Here is a 24,791-nt window from a genome sequence, read left to right as displayed (position 1 = left end):
CAAAACAATTACCAGTACCTACTGACTACGAAGTGCACATAAACACAGATGCATGTGACCTCAAATAAAACTAATCAATTCATATCGCATCACATGTGAATATAAACGACAGCATTTCCATGTAATTGTAGAGAGGTAAGCATGATGTAATGCAAAAACTTCTGCGTTATGAACACACGTAAATAAATATAAGCAATGCTATGGTATATAGTACTTGAGTAAATCTTTCATATGTTTTGTTTCTATGAAAAAGGAGTTCCCTGATAAGTGATTTAAGAAAGGACAAACAGAATTTCCTTAGTAATCCATAAACCAGTAGAATAGTAATTCCTTATTCCCTCCCCAATGCAGGCGGTGGCACCAAAGCATAGTTAAGCCAGCAATGTGTAATGTAGAATCCTGCTATAAATGTTTTTCTCTATTTCTCCTTAGGAAAACATTAAACTCTCATAACTGATGTGTGCGTGACTGGAAAATAAAATGTGGATGCATTAAATTCATATATAGTAACACATTGTAATGAAATGTAAATAAGTTATTTGTATTTATGTACAAAGGAATGTTTTTTTGAAGTTAAGAGACAAACTATACTAATGAGTAAGTGTAATTGAGGAAGGAATTCTGTAATGTTTTAGTATTTGAGAATTTTCTACGTTGGATACAAATAATGGGTGGAATGTCAGCCTTAGATGTAAGCCATTGTAATATGCATTGTTATGTCAAAATGTTTATGTGAATTTTAAGTGTATATTGAGGCATATGTAAAAGATGAACTTGAGGAACTAACAAAAAAGGAAAAAACCTCAAGGGCTAAAACAATTCTCATGACAAAGTGAACGACGAAATATATAGTGGTATCCAAACGCGTATGCAATAGTGCAATGAATCAATTTTGGTAATTTTATGCTCCGCAATAGTACGGCACTCAGTGTGAAAATGACACTAAAAGCACGAGTAGAAACACGAATGACTGTACACAATAATATGTTCCCCAGCCAACAAATATATTTTGTGCGCATGTGCACAGAGACTGACAATGTTGCCAGAAGGACAAGTAGCCGCTCTTGCAGTGCTGTCATGTAAATACTTAATGAATTATCATTCCGTATGTAAGTTATGAATTTCCTGTAAGATAATGTGTAAGAAAGACAAGCTGACATCTCCAACCCAATACGCAAAGAAAAATATGTCGACAAATAAAGGTCATTGTATACCTTTTGGCAAAATTTAAATTTAAGCTGCACGAGTGTGTACAAAACACTGTGTGCCTCCATTGTATGTCACCGGACAGTGTGGGGGCAATTGTGTAGGTACATAAGGAAAAGCCCCAACAAGCTACAATAAAAATTTAAAACCAATGATAATAATCACTAGCATGACCACTGTAAGCATCGGAAAAGATGTAGTTTGCTACGCCAGGAGGTGAATGACAAATGATGGAAACTCCATTCAGTTTTTTGTCAATTTTTTAGAGGACTCTGTCTTTAGTTCTCATAGGGAGAAGAAGTATTTTTTGTGAGAAGTGTGTAGTGTACATTGTGTTGTCTGAATAATAACTTTTATGGAACTATGATGTGCAAGAGTTCTTTTTAGAGCAAAACCATGAAAGTTTTCTTTTCTCCCACACAAATTCCGTAAATCTCAATGGCGTAAAGCAAAAAAATTGACATAAGTTTATGCCACCACTGACTTACAATTTACAAGATTGGTAAATTAAAAGTGAACGACATTTCATTCAGTGCAGAATTCATAAAAATCAAACATGACAATACTGTGGTTAATTTGCCCTCAAAAGGTGGACTAAGAGGCACAAGTCTACTATATAGAGTATCCAGAACATAGGTCTAAAACCACTCAACACCTGTCATAGATAGCACAATTCTTATAATATCCCCAGTATCCACAAAGAGCCAGGTCCATATTGCTGGAAACCAAAGTTGCATCACTTTCAGCGCATGCAGTTGTGAGTTTTAGTGGTGCATGTCAGGATGTGTTTCAGTGCTTCTGAAAATTGTGAAATGGATAGATAACATGAAAGAGAAATGGATTTGAATCAAATTCTGTTTAAGGTTGAAGAAAACCACATACTGACAGAAGCATTTGGTGAGAGTTGTAGTGTTTCCTTTTATTATCTTCTCCTCATTATCTAATGAAACAATATCGCTTTGTAATGTAATTTTAATTTTCACCAAAAGCACATTCAACACATCGCGGAAAAAATACACGTCTTTCGTATCCAGACAAGAGAGAGAGACATCCATTAGTTCTTAAAAACAAAAAAAACTACGCAAAAAAAAGAACAAAATTATTTATAAAATCGGTCGCTGGCGCAGCGCTCTTCTGTGTGCGCGATCGTTAATTATAGCTTTGCGGAAGTCAAAGTACCATTACAATGCCTCCTCTACTGACACGCTCCGCAAGCGAGCGTGGCAGTATAGAAAATTTCCATATATATATATGAGAAAATAAGAAATTTACATATTACAAAAAATATTTCTGTGCACAATGCTCTTCGCATGTCAGTCTTTGTATACAGTCTTTTTGGTGTGTATCTTCTTTAGGAGTCGTAACATTAATGGCTTTGAATTGCAGCGTATTATCGTTGCTTAGCGCGGCGTTTGAATTCAGTTCACAATCACATGATTCGTGTTTACAATGGAATTAATTTGAACAATAAATGTTTCTATTACATTGCTCCAATGTCTTTAAACGTAGTATCGGATTCTGAGTGTATGTGTACTGCCTGGATCTCTTGCGTGTGGCTTGAAGAAAATCCAAAGTTTGTTCAATGTGTCAACACGAAATTTTGATCTCCAGCAGTCGAATTTTGGTGGCGTCTACCGGGGTATAAATGGTCAATGAGGGCACAGGAAATACCTCACTGCCTACGACAGGTGATGAGCTTGTCTTTTACACCAACCTGAAGACCTGCCGGCTTCCACAACACCATACACTTCAAAACATATTGACACTACGTAAATATTGCTTGACCAGTTCCATCACGTTGGTTTCTTCTTTGCATTTTCAGTTCCATTTATATGAATCATGTGCTACATGCACAAGTCCTTTGCAGCTCATTAACATCTCCTTAAAATACATTTCTTGATATAGTAACTACATAAATATACAAATATTTACAATTAATCATTACATGAGATACATTGTTGTCATATAGTACATATACAGAATTAAATGAAAAATATAGTCAATTTTTTTTTTACGTTACATTCAATATCATTGTGCTGACATGTGAATTACATTACATTCAAATTGAAATATACATTTTATTTGTTAGCTCATTCTCTCTCTCTCTCTCTCTCTCTCTCTCTCTCTCAACTTAAAATTCATCTTGCCTCCTGGAATAAAATTTACACATATTTCAAGCTTCAAGACAGCCCTCTGTAGGAGGATAGGTTCATGGGATGGTTGCTGACTACTTCATAAATACTAGTAAAGTGATCCCCTACAATGGACTACACAAAATAAAATATGATTAATAAAATACATGTTAACTTAATATAACGTAACAGTTCCTATACCGTTTCTAAGTGTGGTGTCCCCACTATTGCTGTTTCTAAGAGTGGTACCCCTCTATTACCGTTTCTAAGAGTGGTGCCCCTCTAAATATCTTAGGATCCTACAAGTATGTACATCAGTGTGGTAAGTATATATATATATATATATATATATAGTTCAAGTCAATCATGTTTCCTATAAAGTTTGTGTCAAGCAATATAAATAAAGGTTTTACTTAATAAATAAATAAATCTTCTTAGATAATTGCTGCTGCGTTCCACGCTGTATATCCATTCTGTATTTACCTTGTGGTACCTGTAAAATTCTATTCATAAATAAATATTTGTGTATGTCTCTCCATACTGTCAGATAATCACGAATTATATAATGTCCAATATTTCATCAACATGTATAAATTTTTCTAAGGAAGGGATGAGAGTATGAGCCGCAACAGAGGACTGACGTTTTTGTTTTCTCCTTATTCTCCTTTCTATTTAATGGTGTATCAGTTCAGTTCAGTAGCTGAGCTTTAATTATGTCATTAGATGACTGCTAAATATGTTCTCTTAAATAATTCTTCCAATCTGAAGTGTCAAGCCTACATAACTCCAAAAATTTCATTACAAGTTCCCATTAGATTAGTGTTAAAGTGTTATAGATTTAAATCTTCTGGTATATTTCCAACAGTGGCTGCTGTAAATAATTCTTTCCATATAAATCTATACTTTCACCTTTAGTTATAAGAATATATAAGACACCACATAAGTTATTATCTCAGGCATACCAATCTTTCAATAAATAATATTCTTTCCACTACTTTCATTCTGTATTCCATGAGTACATGTGATATAGCGTTCAAATCTAGTTTCTCTCCTCTCAACATATTCTCAATTACTCATAACATTCTCACCTACCCATTATTCATTCTTCGCAAAATAACATATACTTATTCCTCAGCATTATATATATATATTTTCCTCTTATTCATCACCACTTACTTTTTACTTCAACAACAAAAACAATAATAATACCCTTTTCTCATCTTATATTCCATTTACCTCTCTCCATATTACTATTTATCCTCTTATTAAACTAAAATTACATTCACTCATCTCATTCAGTCACTCACATCACTCATATCAACATTACTATTATCACATGCCTCCTAAAGAAAATAATTCTGTTCAGTTCTCTGCCTCCTCTAATGTGTATATGCCTCCTCTAATGTGTATATGCCTCAATAGCAACTCCTCTTATAACCAAATATCTTATTAGCTATTGGATGGTTCACATTGCTTTCTAGACTTACCTGCATTCATTAGATTGTAAGTATCTGTATAACTTAAATGTAGGCTCATCATAACTGTATATCATATTAATTATCTTCTCCTCAGTAGCTAACATTTTACTGTATGTATTTTTTCAAATGTCTGTGTGGATGTAGACCTCTGGGTTTATGTGTTAATGGATATTCTAATGAATAACAGCCAGGGTGTGGGATATTTGCAATTCGGTATGGTCCAGAGTATAAGATCTGCCATTTCCTGTTTAAATGTTTCAGTTTTGTGGGTTTAGGATGTGTTCTTAGTAAAACTAACTCATCAACTTGAAATGTTTGTGCTTTCCTGACACCTCTGTCATATTTCTGCTTTCTTTCCTTAGCTTTGTCACATAATGTTGTGTAAGCTTGTCTTACCTTTTCTTCTAAACTAACATGATTTGTTGTTGCTGTAAATTTAGGTAGAGGGTCTGTCCATTCATTTCTTTCTGTTTTATCCATAATTAATTCAGTTGGTGTGCATCCAGTAGAAATGTGAGTTAAATTGTTCACTATTTGTTCAAATGGTGCTAGGTATTCTACCCATTTTGTGTGCTTCTCTGGTGTGTGTGTTCTCATAAACTGTCAAATTCTCGAAATGTTCTTTCTACTGGGTTACCTGCTGCATGAAATCTTGAAATTAAAATATGTTTAACATTCTGTTCTTCAATAAATGTCTTCCATTTTAAACTGGTAAAATAAGCTGCATTATCCGTGATCATAACTTCAGGTTTTCCTATTCTTACAAAATAATCTGTTAATAGACGTCTGGTAATAGCAGTGGTAGAAACTGAACGTAAAGCATATAATTTTAAATACTTTGTGAAAACATCTAACACAGCAAGGATGTACTTCATTCCTCCACGTGCTTGTGGATAGGGTCCTGCAATATCTAAAGAAATTAACTGTAATGGCCTCTTAGGTATGATTGGGTGCAATTCATTCATGCTTGTGCGATTGGAATATTTGGCTTTCTGACATATGATGCATTTCCTAATATTACTCAATACTCTTCGCCTTAAATTTGGAAAATAGCAATATTGTATAACCTTATCTGTACATTTGGTTACACCATAGTGTCCCCAAGTTCTGTGTGTAAATAAAATAAAATCATCAACATGAGCTTCAGGTCAGCACCAATGCTGTGATTCAGGGTTTCGTCGGTGAAATAATACTTCTTTGTGTAACGTGTAATATTTTTCAAGATGTGGGTCTGTTCCTGCACGTAATTTATTCTTTATCTGGATCCACCTGGGATCATTGTCCTGCAATATGGCTAACTTCCTGCACCTGTTTTTGTAGTAAGGTGCAAATGTATCGTCATACATGAGTAAAATTTTAAAATCTAATGTTTGTTCTGTCACATCTGAAAATTCTTGTAGGCCTTGTGGCAAACGAGATAGAGCATCGGCTATAATGTTGGATTCTCCTTTTATATATATATAATATCAAAATCATATTCTTGTAGTGATGCACACCAGCGTGCAAGACGTGGATGTAATAACTTGCATGATAGCAGGAAAGAAAGAGCTTGATGATCAGTATAAAGCTTAGTACGTTTTCCCCATAGAAAGTAGCGAAACTTGTGAAAAGCCCATACTATGGCAAGTGTTTCGCGCTCGGTCACTGAATATGACTTTTCGCATTCAGTGAGCGTGCGGCTAGCAAAACTTATAGGTTTGATGACTGTTTGTTCATCTTCTACATGAATTTGGAATAAAAATACTCCAAGCCCATAGGAACTTGCATCTGTTACTAGGCAAAAGTCTGACATCATGTCAGGATGACATAACAACGGTGCATTAACTAAAGCATCCTTAATCGCTTCAAAATCTGTCTGACAGAACTCTGTCCATTTCCAAATATTATTTTTTTTGAGTAAAGATAGAAGATGTGGACTGTTAAGAAGGTGGTAGGGTACAAATTTCCTGAAGAATGAAGATAGACCAAGAAAGGCTTTGAGTTGTTTACGATTCTGTGGGGATGGAAAATTCTTTATTGCATCAATTTTTCTTGAGTCTGGATAAATGCCTTCAGTTGATATGATGTGACCAAGGAATTTGATTTCTCTCCTCCCTAATTTCGTCTTTGATAAATTGATAGTGACACCTGCGTCAGAAAATTTAGTCAGAAGTTGCTTCAAAAGATTTACATGTTCTTCCCAAGTAGTGGTGGCAATGACAATGTCGTCAACACAAACTGTGATTTGCGATAACAATTGTGGTCCAAGAACAGCATCTAAGGCTTCGATAAATACTCCAGCACTCACTTGTAGACCAAAGGGTAGAACACAAAATTGATAACTACATCCCTCACATAGAAATGCAGTGTATTTACAACTGTTTTTATGGAGGTTCACCTGCCAAAATGATGAGCGGAGGTCGATATTGGTTAAATACTGTACATTATGAAATTTTAAAAGTTGTTCTTCCAAATTAATAGGTCGTGTGTTGATTGGGATTATAACTTTGTTAATTTCTCGTGCATCCAGCACTAACCGTACACTACCATCCTCTTTATTAACTGCTAGGATCGGACTGCAATATGGTGAATGTGACCTTTCAATGATACCCCAAGCTTGCATTTTTTCAATCTCTTTCAAAACTGCGGGTTTCTTTGACCAAGGAATATTATAATATGTTCTATAGTATGTTTTGTGTGGTTTAACATCCATCTCATAAGTATAGCCTCTAATAATTCCAGGTTTCTCCACAAATACCTCAGCAAATTGCTGCAAAACTTCAAGTAATTCAAGTTGTTGTTCCTTCGTCAGATATTCAGATTCTGTGCATTTCTCATATAAATCATTAGGTTTAATTCCCTGAGATACAGCTTCATTAAAAGTTAAATCACATATGTTTATTGCTGGTGGATACACAAAATGTAACTGTTCAAATTTACCTTGTTTACTGTTTAAGTTTTTACCCTGTGTTAACTCTATTGTCAGTTGTTGTTGGTTTACGGTTAAATGACATTTCCCTTTTCCTAAATCTATGATTGCTTGATATTCATTCAAAAAGTCAATTCCTAATATGCAATGCATAACTAATTTGTCTACTACCAGAAAACTGTAATTGAGTGGTATATTTGAAAATGTGAAGTTAATTAGCACTTGAAATTCCACATTCTTTGATTTGTTACCGATGGCACTTATAATGTGACAATTCTGTACTGGCAATGTTTGTATGTTCATTATTTGTTTGAGTTCATTATATAAGGACATTGAAATGACACTTGCTGCTGCTCCTGTATCTAACATTACTTCTACTTCTTAACTACCAATCATAACTCGTGTTATAGCCTGAATAATCTTCTTTGTTTTACTGGTACTATTAAAATCTACATCCTGATATAATTCTTTTTCTATTTTCTTACTGTCATCATATCGGAGAAAACAAATCGTCGGTTCCGTTGCGCTCTGCTCCCTATTGACCGTAACTCGAGCGCTTAGCTCGGTCGTCGTTCGTTTTCCGGCAAATTCGGTTGTTGCTGCGGGTTGGGTTCATTGCCCAACTCAATAATATTTACATTTCTGTCGCGCGTCACCCAAGTATCAGCTGTTTGGTTGTTGACATTACCCCGCATCGCATTGGGAGTTCCGTTAGGTACAAATTGAGGGTTGCTGTACTGCATGTGTCGTGGCGGTTGTCCATTGTGATTTCCCCATACATTATTTCGCCCATGACTGTAACTGGTGTTGTCATTACTGTTATTCCTGCAATACATGTTTGGATGTTGTTGGATGTTGTTTCTCTGAAAATATCCTGGATGGTACCTGTTATCCTCTCTTCTTTGATCTCTATAATTTCGGTTCCTTCTTCTGTTGTTGTTATTTTAAATATAACTGTTATTGTTCTGATTGTAATTACTGTTCGGATAACCATTATAGTAATAATTACTGTTTCCTTGCCAATGCTGCGAGTTGTTTCTCCTAATATTGAATGGATTTGTCCCAGTGTAGTGTGAATTGTTTCTTTGAGTGTTTTGTTGTGGTGTCGGAGGCGGATTCCAATAGCCTCTGTCATTTCTGTTGTGCGTACGCGAATCGCTTGGATGGATCGGATACAATTGATTGAAATTCCTGATCTCATCTCTGTAAACAACATCTATCTCATCAACATAACTGAAAAAATTCTTTATGTTGTCCTCGGACACTCCTATTAATTTATCACGGTAAGGAAATGGTAAGTGGCTCTTAAGTGTTCTAATTACATCTGGTAAATCTGCTGGTTTTGTCCAATATAATGTTTTGTCTAGATAGCATTCAAAGTATTGTCGTAAAGACTCTGTCTTCGGGTTGTAAAGTTCTGGATTGTATACTTCTCGTTTTAAACTTTGCTGTTCTGTGATCGACCAGAATTCCTCAAGAAATGCTTGTTCAAACTGTTCAAATGTTAAACATCGTCTTTTAATTGCTGCTCCCCACTTAGCTGCTCTTCCACGTAACAAATTTGTAACATATCGAATTTTGTCGGGTTCTAACCAATGTCTCGGGAAAATACCATCAAAAGAGCGGATGAAAACAATCGGATGCACTTTGTCTTTCTCATCACATGAAAATGTCTGAAAGTATCCATGTCGTACTAATGTTTCATCAGCTACTCCCGATGGTATTATGGGTCCTGTATTTTGTGTCAAACTGTGCATAGTATGTGGTGATGTCTGATAGTAATTTTGATCTTGTGGTAGCATTGAAAATGGTTCATTGGGATTTGTATCACTCATTGGTAATTCTATTTTCGGCTGTGTGCTGGGTCTAGCATTATTATGATTCTCATTTATGTTTTGGTTGTCTGTTATGGGTTTTGGTATCACTGACGAACTTGGTATTACATTCTCTTTAAGTTTACGTACCTCTTTCTGAATATTATCTGTTTCTCCCTTTACTTGTTCCTTTGTCTTATCTAAAATGATCTGTGTCATTGTCTCAAACTTCTCATCTAAATAATCATCACATAATTTGCATTCATGTACAAGTTTTTCTGCTAGAGTTGTGTCATTCTTTAAAGATGCTACATCTGCTCTGTCTTCAAGCTTTTCTAACTTTTCCTGTAAGGATTTCTGCTCCAATGTTACATCATTTAATCTGTCTGAAAGGTCTGTAATCGTCAGGTCTAAGTGTTCTTGGTTTGTTTTTACGGAATTGTGTGACTGTCGTAATTCATCAACTTGGGTACTGGTTTTCTGTTGTTCAAAAGCTACTGTTAACAATTTCTCATTACATCGCTGTAAGTCAGTTTTTGTCTCGTCACTGAATTCCACAAATACCTTTTCTCGTCTCGTAACCTTGTCTGATAAGTCAGTAAATTTCCTTCCAAGACTACTGGTGGTTTCTGTCAAGTCGGCAATTTGTCTCGATTGTTTTTCAAAATTTTGTTTTATGTCCCGTGTCAGTTCATCGAATTTAGTGTCAAATCTTTTGTCTAAAGTGTCAAATTTTCTGTTTTGGTCACCAAGTAACTTCAGAATCTGGTTGAGCATGTCAGAGTCCTGTGTCTTAGTTTCGTCATTTTTCTGTGTCTGATTGATGTCTGGTTGTGAAGTTGACGTTGTCAATGTCACGTTTTGTCGCGTAGTACTCACTCTCCACTCGCCTGTATATCTGTTTAAATATAGGGGTTGTTGTCTTAATCGATCCGGTAAAATTATGTCTTGAACATCCTCCCTATTAAGTTCAATATTCATTTGACTGTCGGACATGTTTTGCAATGTGTCACTTTCACTAAGCTCGTCCGCGGAAACAATTTCTACGCGTCTAGCGTCCATCTTGCGATTTTCATAATTAATTGCAAATAAAATTTTCCATTGGTAAAAAAGAATTTTTAAATATGATATGTTGAAATCTGAAATTTCTCTTATGGAAATGGATATTTCTATATGATTTCTAATTAGAAATTGAATTATTAAATTGGCACTGAAATTTCCCTCTCACAAATAAATGACTGTGAATATGCTCTTCACTTATCATTTGCAATAATAGTAGTAAATCGATTTTAACTACAATTTGAAAAAATAATTTCGAAATAAATGGATCGGAATAAAGAAAGTACAGATGGCTGCTTGAAACTGGAAAAAATGTAAATTTCTGTACTCACCTTTTTTTTTTTTTTTTTCAGTCTTATGTTGCAAATGTAGCGTCAAATATATAGTTTTCAATCCAAAATTTTTCTTTCGCGTCCGTGCAAATTATTTTATGGAACGTTATCCTTTTCCTTTTTTTTTTACCAAATTAATTTCCTCAACATGAAAATGAAAATTAACACAAATTAATAACAGGGAAAACAATATTGTTGTAAATTTTATGCACGTAACATTACAACTGAAATGAATGAGACTTAGTCCAAATTCATTTTCTGATGCTATTAAGTGGTTAAAATTAGATAAAATGTGCAAAATTTATAATAACTGCACCTGTATCAAATCCAAACTGCACTTGTATCAAATCCAAACTGCACTTGTATCAAATCCTGTCACCAGGACGCCAATTGTAGTGTTTCCTTTTATAACTTCTCCTCATTAGCTAATGAAACAATATCGCTTTGTAATGTAATTTTAATTTTCACCAAAAGCACATTCAACACATCGCGGAAAAATACACGTCTTTCGTATCCAGACAAGAGAGAGAGACATCCATTAGTTCTTAAAAACAAAAAAACTACGCAAAAATAAGAACAAAATTATTTATAAAATCGGTCGCTGGCGCAGCGCTCTTCTGCGTGCGTGATCGTAAATTATAACTTTGCGGAAGTCAAAGTACCATTACAGAGGCACTGAGTCAAGCAAGAACATTTGAATGGTTAAACTGCTTAAAAAAGGCTGAGGATCTGTGGCAGTTGACAAACATTCTGGCTGACTGCCAACTTGCGCAACACTGTAAATGATCATGAAAGTGCATGACATGATTCATGAAGACCAAAGGCAGGCAATTTATGAAGTCTGTAACAGACTTGGGCTGTCAAATGGTACACAACAAATCCTATCCAATGAACTGAAGACGATCTGCAGTGAAGTTTGTCTCTCACCTTTCAACATCAACCAACAAAACCTCAGGATTCAGATGGGCACTGACCTCAACAAAGAGTTAGAGAATGTTCAAAATTCTTATCCAGAGTCACAACAGTTGACAGCTATGATGATGTTGCCCCCTTTGGTGGTGGTACTCTCACCTGTTACACTTCCTACAGTGTGCTTTCAGGGCCACTCGACCTTTCCTGCAGCCCTGATGATTGGGGCCTGTCCTTCCTGCATATTTGGGATCATTGCTTCCCATCCACTGGGGTCACGGGTGCCCACCTCCCAGCCACTGACAAATCACCTCCCTCTGGCTTCTCTCATCAGGAAGGTCTCTCTTGGGACACTTCCTTCCAAGGCTTCTGTCAGTCTACAACTGGACACCAGCCAGTGACTGAAGAGTCACAACTGCTTGTCACATGGGTTGGTGACCATTATTACCTGAAACTGATTCAGAGAAGCACTCAACAGTCATCCAAATCTTCTAAGGAGAGGAAAGATAAGAAGTAGTCCTCCAAGAAGGAGATTCCAGTGGCCACCACACCATCAGATCATGGCTGCTCCACTCCTGTGGCCGAGACAGAGTTTCCAATAGCTCCTGAGGCCTGGGGTCACACCACACAACCAAGCCAGAACCTATGTGTGTTGATGCCATAACTCCTCAACCAGTGACAGCAGGTAACCCTAGGGCATAACCTGCCTCCTTGGTTCCTTCACAGCCTCATAGTATATCGACAACATTATTCTCCAGTGGAATTGTAGCAGCTTTTTCCAATACTTGACAATGACATCATTTAAACACATCCCATGCCTTCTACATTACCCTTCAGGAGATTTGGTTTCCAGCAATGTGGACCTGGCTCTTTGTGGATACCGGGGATATTATGAGGATCGAGCTATCTATGAAAGGGTGTTGGGCGGTTTTGGACGTATGTTCTGGACACACTATATAGCAGACTTGTGCCTCTTAGTCCACCTTTTGAGGCTGTGGCTGTTCAGGTGACGGCATTTCAGGATATTAACATTTTCAATGTTTACCACCCTCCTGATGGTGAAGTGTCTCAGAACATATTGTTTTCATTTCAATCTCAGCCTCCCCCACCTTTCCTAATCTTGGGTGATTAATCTTCCATCCAGTCCCAATCTCTTCCTATGCCATTTCCATATTTTTGGAGGCCCAAAGAAAGACATTTGTGGTAATCGACTTGCTTCGGATGAAAAGGTGCATGCCTGGGTACAATCATGGTTCCACAGGCACCCACAAACATTTTTCATGAACACCTGCCCATCTTGTCCTGCAGTGGGATAAATATATGATGTTACTTCTTTTTTTTTTTTTTAACTGTCTCATTATCCACATCCACATCTACATCTACATCCATACTCCGCAAGCCAACTGACAGTGTGTGGCGGAGGGTACCTTGAGTATCTCTATCACTTGAATGTGTAATCTGCATGTTTAATTTCAGTTGCCACAATTTTCCTACAGGAAAATCTTTGCTGTATGTATGAATTGAGACTCAAAAATATGGAACAGTCCAGAAAATAATTTCTTGTCTAACAAAGCACATGATCAGCATGCAGCTGATAAGAAGACATCACTGTTTTCAGCTATTCATGCATTGAAAAAAATCAGTGTCCAATATTGGGGAAGGTAATTTGTTTTGTAGTGACCCCTATTTTTCATTGCAAAGAATTTCAATTCTACGCAGTGTGTTCAGAGCAAATATACAGATCAGCCACAACCTAATTAGGCCATTCCCATCTTCTGATGATGCAGAACTTGCAAACATTGAGGATGTACTCGGGAACCTATAGTGACATTTTCTCTGTGCATAATACTTAGTGTTCTGTCAAACAATAAAATGTCAAACAAACAATTAAAATTGATAAATGAAAATCAGTCCAAAATCCTTTGTGAGCAAAGCGACCAGTTCAGTGGCCTCTTGGAAGTATCTGTGACCTTTTGGCCTTCAGTTCATTGACTTGCTGGATGTGGACCTCTCCCATCTACCTGTCTTCGCTTCATCATCTTCTTTACATTGCTTCTGCTTCAAAGTCACACCATACAAATCTCAAGCACTGCGATAGTCCAGAATCATTCCCTTGTTAACGCCAGTCTTGAAGACACTTCCAACCGATTTCAGGTCATCATTTACTTGATGTATGGCTGCCAATGCCTTGATTTTTTGCTTGACTCTCATACACTATTTGTTAATGGAAGGCTTGACCATTCCTCAGAATGAGTCTCTTGAAAAGTATCATTTCTCTTGTAGCTTACACACAGGTCCAAAACTTCTTACTTAACAAGAAGTTGCATGTACGCCGTACAAGATACAAAGACTGACTAGAACGTTAACATGGCAGCTCGTCAGAGCAGTTAGAGTTCAAAGATCATGCCATACGTAGTGGAAGTGATCTATTGACGCCACACAGCACCCCCTCCCCCTCCCCCCTGCAGTATGGAGTAGAGCCTGTGAGGCCTGAGGGGATGTCGTGTGGGCGTTTGCATCGGAGTGAGTAGTGTGAGGTGGCAGGCGCGACTGGAAGCTCCACCTCAGTCAGGGCGGCATGCAAAGGCGTGGTGACGGGTTGCAGGTCCACATCGTAATCAGACACCCAGTGGGGGCGGATTATGCGTTGGCCGGCCCAGGAGTAGAGGTGTGTGGAGGGATGCGGCATGCGAGCGTGCCAGCCCCTAATGTAGATCGAGTCGTCCGAGAAGATGAATGCATGAACTCTTGATGGATCGCACTCTTGGAAGAGGGACAGGCTATGCACTACCTTGACATCTAGTTCCTTGTTGAGTGTCAAGTCTGCAATGTCTGTAAGGAGCACGAGCACACTGTCATTGAAAGCGATAATCGAGACGTCGTCGACGCGGTTAGGTGGTTCATTGCAGTGCAAGTTGAAAGTCGGGGAGCGAGTCTCTCCAGTAGATGAAATATCATCAAAACCTGTACATGGGGTTGATGACGACATGCTTGGGAAACCCGCGAACTGCGGTGACGAATCACCAGAAGGAGAAGACCCTACCATGGGATGAGCTAACTCGTTATCGGGCTCAGCAATGGAAAATTTGTCTGAATGGTCCAACTGGGACGACAGAGGGGCATCGGAGTCCACAAAAGCAGGCTTGAAATGGTCTGCGGGCGATCTTTAACCATAATGTCAAACGTTGTCTCGCCCCTCCAGAGTACTTCAAAAGGGCAAAGGCATGGTGGTTGCAGTGGTTGTCTAACAGAATCATCCCTGAGCATAACGTGGGAGTATGTGTTGAGTGCAGTTGGCATGTAAGTGTCCGGTGGGGAATGACTGACAGGCCAGTGTAGCCGTGCGTGTCTAAAGTCGGTGCGCATTCTACTAATAAAGTCTGGGGAGGTGGGGAAGTCCTCGGGTGCTTAGGCAGGGTAAGTTCCCCAGGTAGAACTGGGTTCTCATCGAAAACGAATTCAGGAATGGTGCCCTGTAAGTCAGGTTTAAAGGTCGAATGGAGACAGGAAGTGCCTCAGAGCAGAGGCAGTCATGGCACCTGAGTGCTCTTTTAAGGGTGCAGTGCCATCGTTCCACTAATCTGTTGCTTTGTGGGTGTAGGCTGTTGTATGAATTTTTTTTAATACCACAAAGGTTACATAGAATCGTGAAAAGTGCAGACTCAAACTGTCGACCCTGGTCGGTGGTGATGGTGGATAGGCAACCGAACCTTGTGATCCATGATAAGACGAATCCCTTGGCTACGGTTTCTGCTGTGATGTTGGGCAAAGGAACAGCTTCCACCCAACGAGACATGCGGTCAATTGTGGAGAGGGTATAACTGTGGCCCTCTGATGGTGGCAGAGGGCCGATAAGGTCGATATGTACATGACGAAAATGTCCTTGCGGAATGTCAAACTTGCTGAGGGGGGGGAGAGGTATGGCGTCCGATTTTGTTGCGTTGGCAGGAAATACAGTTTCGTGCCCAGGTTTGACAGTCCTGCTGAACATTTTTCCAAACAAAACGCTCTGTGACGTGGCATGTGGTGGCGTGGACGCCAGGGTGGGCGAGATTATGCAAGTTTCGAAGGCTTGTCGGCGTAAAGTGGGAGGGAGCAACAGCCGCAGAGTGCCGGTAGAAGAGTCACACCACACTTCACCCAAACCACCGGGTACTTGGCTTTGGTAAACACAAGCGATGTCTGAGGATCTGTGAAGAGAGCTTGAGATTCCTCGTCAGAGGCCTGGAGAGCGGTGAGGTTGGATAAATCAATGTTGCCTGAGACAGTATTCATCCACGAAAAGAAATCAGCGCAGATGTTTTCCATGCCTTTGATGTAGTGTATGTGCGTAGTAAATTGAGAGACCAGGTTGAAGTGGCAGAAACACCAAGGGGGTGGGGCCTCGGGAGGGTTGCAGAAGGCATCCGCCAGTGGTTTGTGATCAGTAAGGATTAAGAAAGAACGGATGTTGATGTCAGGGAGAAAGTGTTTGACGGCTTCATAGACTGCCAGAAGTTCTCTATCAAAAGCGGAATATTTCTTCTGTGCTGTAGACAGTTTTTTAGAGAAGAAATGAAGGGGTGAAACGTGTCACCTTTGCGTTGCTGTAATATTGCCTCGACCGCGATGTTGCTGATGTCTGTAGTGACGAACAATTTGGCAGACTGATCGGGGTGGGCGAGTACGACGGCGTGAGCTAACACTGTCTTTAGAGCCCTGAAGGCCTCTAGCATAGGTTCAGTCCAAAGGAGTGGCTTAAGGTCCGAAGGTAGATGTCAGCAGTAGTAATTTACAGTGCCCAGGAAACATTGGAGTTATTTGTATGTAGCCGGGGTGGCAATGACATGATAGCCTGCATGCAGGATTTGGAAGGCTGTATTCCATCTGCAGATACAGTATAACCCAAAAATGTCACAGAAGACTGGTGCAATTGGAATTTATCTTTGTTGACCTCAACACCATTGGGTCTGGAGGACCAGGGATAAATGATCTACATGGTCCTCAGTCGACTTGCTGAAAATGAGGATGTCATTCAGGTATACAAAGCAGAACTCGAACTGTCGTAAGATTGAGTCAATGAAACGTTGCCATGCTTGTGCCGCATTCTTTAAGCCAAATGGCATGAAGTTGTATTGGTACAAACCGAGCGCCATGATGATAGCAGTCTTTGGAATGTCTTCCGGCGCTACGGGAATCTGGTGATAGGCACGTTTACAGTCAATCACACTGCAGATTGTGGCACCCGATAAAATATGGGTGAAAACATTTATGTTCGGCGTTGGGTAATTGTCCAAGATGGTGCAAGCATTTAAGCGTCTGTGATTACCAAACATTCGAAAAGAACCATTGTGTTTGGTGATGAGGTGAATCGGTGAAGAACAATTACTGTTTGATGGCTGTAGAATGCTGCCTCCAGAAGTTTGTTAATTTGCTGCCAGGCCATGCACAACTTAATGGGGTTGAGGTGTCTAACCTTGTGCCTAACAGGAGGGCCAGCAGTGGTAATTATCTTGTATGTTGTTCCACCAGTGACGAAAGAGACTGAGAACTGCACACAAGGCTGAGTAATGTCCTGAAATGAAGTTTTGGGACAAGTCGGGCATGATGAGGTGTAGCCATTAGTGCAAGTGGGAAAAGGCAACACGAAATTCACATGCCTATTACGCGAGCATGGAGAGGTCAGCTGCGCGTGCAGCATGGAGCGGACGGGGCGTGCAGTGACTGTCTGTTGTTAACTCTGCCTTGAGTAACCAGTGCGGGCGAGAGAGGCGCTGGCATCATGCGGGGAACGGCAATGGCCGCAGTATCACTTGGTTGGCGTGCGAGAGAGGGGGAATGTTTACCAGCATGCACGGCGGCTGCCTGCGCGGTGGGCATGTTCGCATCGTGTGCGCGACTGTCATTAGAAGTACTGTTTGAAACACATGGCACTGCACATAGTGGGTGTGTGGCGAGTGCAGTGATCACTGAACATGAATTGTCACACACAATGAATGTTTTTGAACTAACTGTCGTGGTGCACACAGCTACACAAATGCAACGGTCGGCTACTGTGGCAGAGTTAAGCGGCACCTGTAACTTAGTGTCGGCACGTTCTGCCAGCCGGCACTAGAGGCGTTCCCGCCAAACATTCAATCAGCCGCGAACTACGCACGCACATGAGCCTTTTTCCAGTGCAGATGGTCACACTATGATATCACTATCCACCAGTCAGGGATCGCCAACAGCCACCAATCATCACTCCAGAATCAGTGGAGGAAGACAGGAGCCGCTGTGTTAAATAACCAAAAGAAAGGGAGACAGGCATCTTTCGATCCACCGCAGGCTGCCGCCCGCAAGATATTTCGATGCCGCCAGAACATCCAGGTGCCACATCTTCGCTAAGCTGGCCATCGACCCAAGACTCTGCAGCTATCTACTTCCTTGGCACCCGCCAGAAAGCGTCGAGAGAAAACCAGACAAAGGAAAGTAAATTCAGTTCAGTTGCTAATATTTCAATTCAATAAGGTGCCATATTCTTTGGCTTGTTATAAAATTTTGGTAGGAGAAGAAGCCTTTTGTTTTCAAAGAAAGTTTATCTTTTTGTAAAATTAAGCAGTGGCCTTGCTCCACCTAATAAACATTTCTGTTCGCACATGGATGTTAACCTGTTGATATAACACTAACCTGATAAGTGTTCGTGCTGGTGTCTGCTGATGAAAGTCAATCAGGTGAAGGAACTGTGGATTGCAGTTGCAGTAGTGAGGTACAAGCTGCGGTGAGCTCGTCGAAAGTGTGAGCAATGCGTTGTTTCCACTCATCGTTTTGCTGACAGAGTTGCATCGTACTCTGACAGTAGATTAGTGATGCAGGTCACAATTTTGTCCACGAGGGTGGAGCGATCGTGAACCAAATCACATGTCGCGACAGAAACAGAACTACGAGCATAAGTGCCTGAGCACGGTATCTGAGTGTCAGAAGGGTGGTGTAGCACTGAACCTAGTACTATGTTCAGGGAGAGTTTGTAATGGGACAAGAAATCCCTACTGAGAATTGGTTTGTCAACGTTGGCGATGTAGAAAGTCCACGGGAAACCTAAAGAAGGAGATAGATGCACAATAACTTTAGAAGAGCCGACAGTTTGTAATGTTGATTCGTTGAAAGCACGTAGAAGTGACTTCGTTGGTGAAAAAATGGGAGGGGCCAATGATGTACGTATGATGGACACATCAGCGCCTGTGTTGACTAGGAAAACAAACCGCGACGAAATGTCGGTCACATACAAACGACTTATCAGCCGAGTGGACGGAGTGCAATGTTTGAGTGAAGTTCCCCACAGGACTAAACATCTTTTAGATCCTGCGGTCGGCGTTTGGGTGCTGGCAAGGTAATCTATACTTCTTGGCCTCATCCCCAAAAATCCTGTGGTACCAACAGAACAGATGAGCCAGATGTGACGGTGGCAGTAATTGTGACAGCAGAGGAAGTTTGTCCTCGTTGATCTGTTCTGGAATGTAAACCAGGACGTATGGTGCGTGTGTGATTCCTGAGTGCTCGAAAAGAAGAGAGAGCGAATGAGTACTGCCCAGTGATGTGGGTGGTGTGGAGGTGGAATGAGCCCTGCCTCTGCCCGCAGATGGCCAGTAAACAGGCAGCATAGTGCCAACCAGCGACGAGAGGTGTGCTGGAAGTTTTTGTCGCAGAAGTGCATACAGCTGATCTGCAACGCGAAGGGAGAGACAATAGACTTGAAGGAGTGCGGTGGCAGGTGTATCTGCAGGTTGGTAGGTAACTTGGCAGACCATACCGCCCACAGGGTAACGTCCAGCATTGGGTGTTCACTCACAAGTAGCCAAAGGCAGCGCCAGAGATGTGACGGAGTGCAGTCCCCCAGGTGTTCCCGTACAGGATCTTGATTATTAATTCCTGTGGCGTGCAGGCGAGTCAGTCCAATATTGTTTTCTTGACAAACTCGTATTTTGGGCAGCGGCGGTGACGGAAGGAGGAGGTCACAAATTAAATCTGAGTGATCATGGAGGTGCATGATAAGACATAGAAATTTAGAGTTGTCATCGGTCACCTGATGTAACTCGAAAAGGTGCTCCACAAGTGCAGACCATGAAATGGGGTTTTCCTTGTATAAAGGAGGTAACTTCAGCAGACGGCCAGGGTGGGAGGGGGGAAAGGGGGTTGCGAGGGTGGCTTCGGCGTATCTTGGAAGGCCTGCTGTCCCTTGGTGGTGAGGTAGGCCAGTAACCTGGACCGGAGGTTAAAGGCACAGTACTTCAATTGTCCACCTCGGAAATGACGCAGAAGGCCAGTGCAGCTGGTGCAGACAGTACTGCAGAAGGAGTGAGCAGTTGTATGGTCGGAATCGGGGCCCCCGGTGAGTGAGGGGAGGTAGGGAGGGTGGTTTGGTACTTGGTGTGGCTACAGCGAGAGTTTTCTGTGCACATCGGAAATGCACCCCATGTGTTAGGACCACAAATCACTGGTGAAACGTGCTGGCATCACATTGTCGTAGCACAACATTCCTGGATGGCGAATCACAATCAAGTGTGCTCGAACCCATGTGTTTGAGAAACTGGGCGACAGATCTGGTGGTTGAGCCTGGCGAACTTGATGTATAAAAATGTCCATTATTAAACTGTGAGGAAGGCAAAACTGGCATAGCTTGATAGCAGTTGACTGCGTGTGCATTTTGCACAAATCGTAGTGTTGCACACAACACTACTGTAACCGACGTTGCAGCGTGTAGAGGATCAAAGTATGTGTGCAAATTTGGGTACATTCGAACACTACAGGAGCGATCGATCATTACACAATTCTGGAAAACGTCCACTTCACTTGTCACATGTTGGCGTGCACAGTCCGGTGTCATGAAACCTGAGTCTATGGTTTGAGGTAACAGCGTAACACTCGGCCGTTGTAGAGCTGCAAAGTTCGAGGTTAACTTCATTGGAGATTGAGAATCACTGTCCGTTAGCGATGAAACAACTGTTGGCAGCGGATTGGAGTGGCCTGGTAGTAGTAGCTGAGCATCCAAATCCTCGTATAAAATGTTGGGTGAGGCAGTCATGGCGTCAAACGTAAAACCTGTTGATTTCACACAGCCGGCGCGAAAGTTGCGAAATACGTAGAAACTTCGGGGTCACCAATATGGGAAACAGGAATATAGATAACTGTATACGCAACAAACTGTTCCCATAAATGTCTATAGATACATATCTTTCTGCACAAAGAAAGATACACGTGTATACTGTACAAGGTACAAAGGCTGACTAGAACATTAACATGGCGGCTCATCAGAGCAGTTAGAGTTCAAAGATCATGCTTTACATGGTCGATGTGACCTATCAACGCCACAAAGTCATTCCCTGATGTCTTTACAGATGTCCTATTATCCTGTCCCATCTCCTTGTCAGTATTTTCCACATATTCCTTTCCTCTCCGAATCTGCACAGAACTTCCTCATCCCTTACCTTATCAGTCAACCTAATTTTCAACATTCACCTGTAGCTCCATATCTCAAATGCTTCCATTCTCTTCTGTTCCAGTTTTCCCACAGTCCATGTGTCACTAACATACAATTGTGTGCTCCAAACGTACATTCTCACAAATTTCTTCCTCAAATTCAGGCCTATGTTTGACACTAGTAGACATATCTTGGGCAGGAATGTCCTTTTTCCCAGTGCTAGTGTGCTTATGATTTCCTCCTTCCTCCGTCCATCATTGGTTATTTTGCTGCCCAGGCAGTAGAATTCCTTAACTTCATCTATTTCATGACCATCAATCTTGATGTTAAGTTGCTCGCTGTTCTCATTTTTGATACTTCTCATTACTTTTGCCTTTCTTCAGTTTAATCCCAGTCCAAATTCTGTATTCATTGGACTGTTCATTTCATTCAGGAGTTCATGTAATTCTTCTTCACTTCCACTCAGTATAGCAATGTCATCAGTGAATCGTATCATTGATATCTTTTCACCTTGAATTTTAATTCCACTCTTCAACCTTTTCTTTTGTTTCCATCATCACCTCTTCAATGTACATATTGAATAGTATGGGTGAAAGACTAGATTCCTGTCTAACACCATTTATAATCCTATCACTTTGTTCTTGGTCATCCACTATTATTATTCCCTCTTGGCTTCTGTACGTATTACCTGTCTCTCCCAATAGCTTACTCCTATTTTTCTTCAAATTTCGAACATATTGCACCATTTTACATTGTCAAATGCTTTTTCCAGGTTGACAAATCCTATGAACATGTCTTAATTTCTCTTTAGTCTTGCTTCCATTATCAACCGAATCTCAGAATTGCCTTTCCTAAAACCAAACTGATAGCCATTTAACACACCCACAATTTTCTTTTCCATTCTTCTGTATATTATTCTTGTCAGCAACTTGGATGCCTGAGCTGTTAAGCTGATGGTGCAATAATTCTCACACTTGTCAGCTCTTGCAGTCTTCGTAATTTGTGGATGATATTTTTCCTAAAGTCTGAAGATACATCACCAGACTCATACAGGCTACACACCAACGTGAATAATCATTTTGTTGTCACTTCCCCCAATGACTCTAGGAATTCTGATGGGATGTTATCTACCCCTTCTTAAGTCCTTCATAGCTCTCTTAAATTCTGATTCTAATACTGAATCCCCTCTCTTTTCTAAATCGACTCCTGTTCCTCCTTCTACCACATCAGAAAAATCTTCCCCCTCATAGAGCTTCAATGTATTCTTTCCATCTATCTGCTCTCTCCTCTGAATTTAACAGTGGAATTCCCGTTGCCTCTTAATGTTACCACCCTTGATTATAATTTCACTGTAGGTTTCCGATTCTCATTTCTGTTTCGATTTCTTCACATTTTTCATCCAGCCATTTCATCTTAGCTTCCCTGCACTTCCTGTTTATTTTACTCCTCGGTCCCTTGTATTTCTCTCTGCCTGAATTTCCCTGAACATTTTTGTACTTCCTTCTTTCCTCAATCAACTTAAGTATTTCTTCTGTTACCCATGGTTTCTTCACACTTACTTCCTTGTGCCTATGTCTTTCTTTCCAAATTCTGTGATTGTCATTTTTAGAGACGACCATTCCTCTTCAACTGTATTGCCTACTCAGCTATTCCTTATCACTGTATCTATAGCATTAGGGAAGTTTAAGCATATCTCGTCATTGCTCAGTACTTCTGTGTCCCATTTCTTCGTGTATCGATTGTTCCTAACTAATCTCTTAAATCTTCAGCCTATTCTTCATCACTACTACACAGTGATATGAGTCTATATCTGCTCCTGGATACACTTTACAGTCCAAATCTGATTTCAAAATCTCTGTCTGACCATGATGTAATGAACTGTAATCTTCTCATATCACCCAGTCTTTTGCAATTACACTCCTCCTCTTGTGATTCTTGGACAGAATATTTGCTACTACTACCCGAAATTTATTACAGAACTCAATTACTCTTTCTCCTCTCTCATTCCTTGTCCTAAGTCCATATTCTCCTGTAACCTTTCCTTCTACTCCTTCCCATACAACTGCATTCCAGTCCCCCCACAACTATTAGATTTTTGTCTACCTTTATATACTGTATTACCCTTTCAATACCCCCATATACATTCTCTATTTCTTGATCTTCAGCTTGCAACATTGGCATGTACATCTGAGCTATCATTGTCAGTTTTGGTTTGCTGTTAATTCTGAGAAGAACAACACTATCACTGAACTGTTCACAGTAACACACACTCTGCCCTACCTCCATATTCATAACGAATCCTACTCCCGTTATACCATTTTCTGCTGCTGTTGATACTACCCTATACTCATCTGACCAGAAATCCTTGTCTTCTTTCCATTCCACTTCACAGACCGCTGCTTTATTGAGATTGGGCCTTTCCATTTCCCTCTTCAGATTTTTTAGCTTCCCTACCACATTTGAGCTTCTGACATTTCACACCACAACTCATAGAATGTTGTCCTTTTGTTGGTTACTCAATCTTTCTATCATGGTCACCTCTCCCTTGGCAGTCCCCTCCCGGAGATCTGAATGGGAGACTATTCTGGATATTTTGGCAACGGAGAGATCATCATGACACTTTTTCAATTACGGTGGATACACATTTTGTCTTTAAAGCAGTGGTTTCATTGTGTTCTACATCCTCACGCTGTTGATCATTGTTGATTCTTCCACCTTAGGGGCAGTTTCCCAACCAAAGGTCAAGAGAGAGCTCTAAACTTCTGTCCTCTCCTCCGCCCTCTTTGACAATGCCATTAGCAGAATGACAGTTACTTCTCATGACGGAAGTCTTCGGCGCTCAATGCTGATTATTAATCAAAATTTAAGCAGTGGCAGGTTTTGAACCCAAATCTGAGGATGTTTTCATTACTCATCAAAGATGCTACCACTAGACGACAGGTGTAGATCAACCATAGTGTTGTGTGTGAAATTTAGCTATTACATTGCATTTTTCCTTGAACTTGGAAGGAGATCAATATCTAAATCCAGATTCAAAAAAATAGGTCATATGTACAGCTTTCCTTTCCACTCGCGTACATGCAAGAATGAAATATTCACATCCCTGTGTCTCATAAAAGGTTCAAAATACTGAAAAAGATTTATGCAAATGATAGAACTGAAAGAAGAGAGTATTTTGCTATATGATAAACATGCAGAACTTTCTTATCCACCGTGGTGTATGAGGAACCACAGACTTTTCATGTGGAATGATGTAATTTTTTAAGGGGCTTCGATAGCTAGTGAAATGAAAATTCATGTGGCTTTCCAAAAGATACGTGAGGAAATTACACATTTATTTTTATACTAAGATGTGATTTCTCACAAGCTTTTCATCTGAATTATCCTCAGTTTCTCATTTAATAAACCCCTGTTTCAGGATTCTGTCACAATTGCAACAGCATTACGATGTTAGCAAGGCAACAAAGTGCAAACTACAGTTTGTTTTGTCAAAGACAGTAAACTTTAACATAACAAC

The sequence above is a fragment of the Schistocerca cancellata genome, chromosome 6, assembly GCF_023864275.1.
Source record: "Schistocerca cancellata isolate TAMUIC-IGC-003103 chromosome 6, iqSchCanc2.1, whole genome shotgun sequence".
NCBI classification, from domain to species: domain Eukaryota; kingdom Metazoa; phylum Arthropoda; class Insecta; order Orthoptera; family Acrididae; genus Schistocerca; species Schistocerca cancellata.
The sequence above is the reverse complement of the archived record's forward strand: the minus strand, read 5'-3'. Positions refer to the sequence as shown.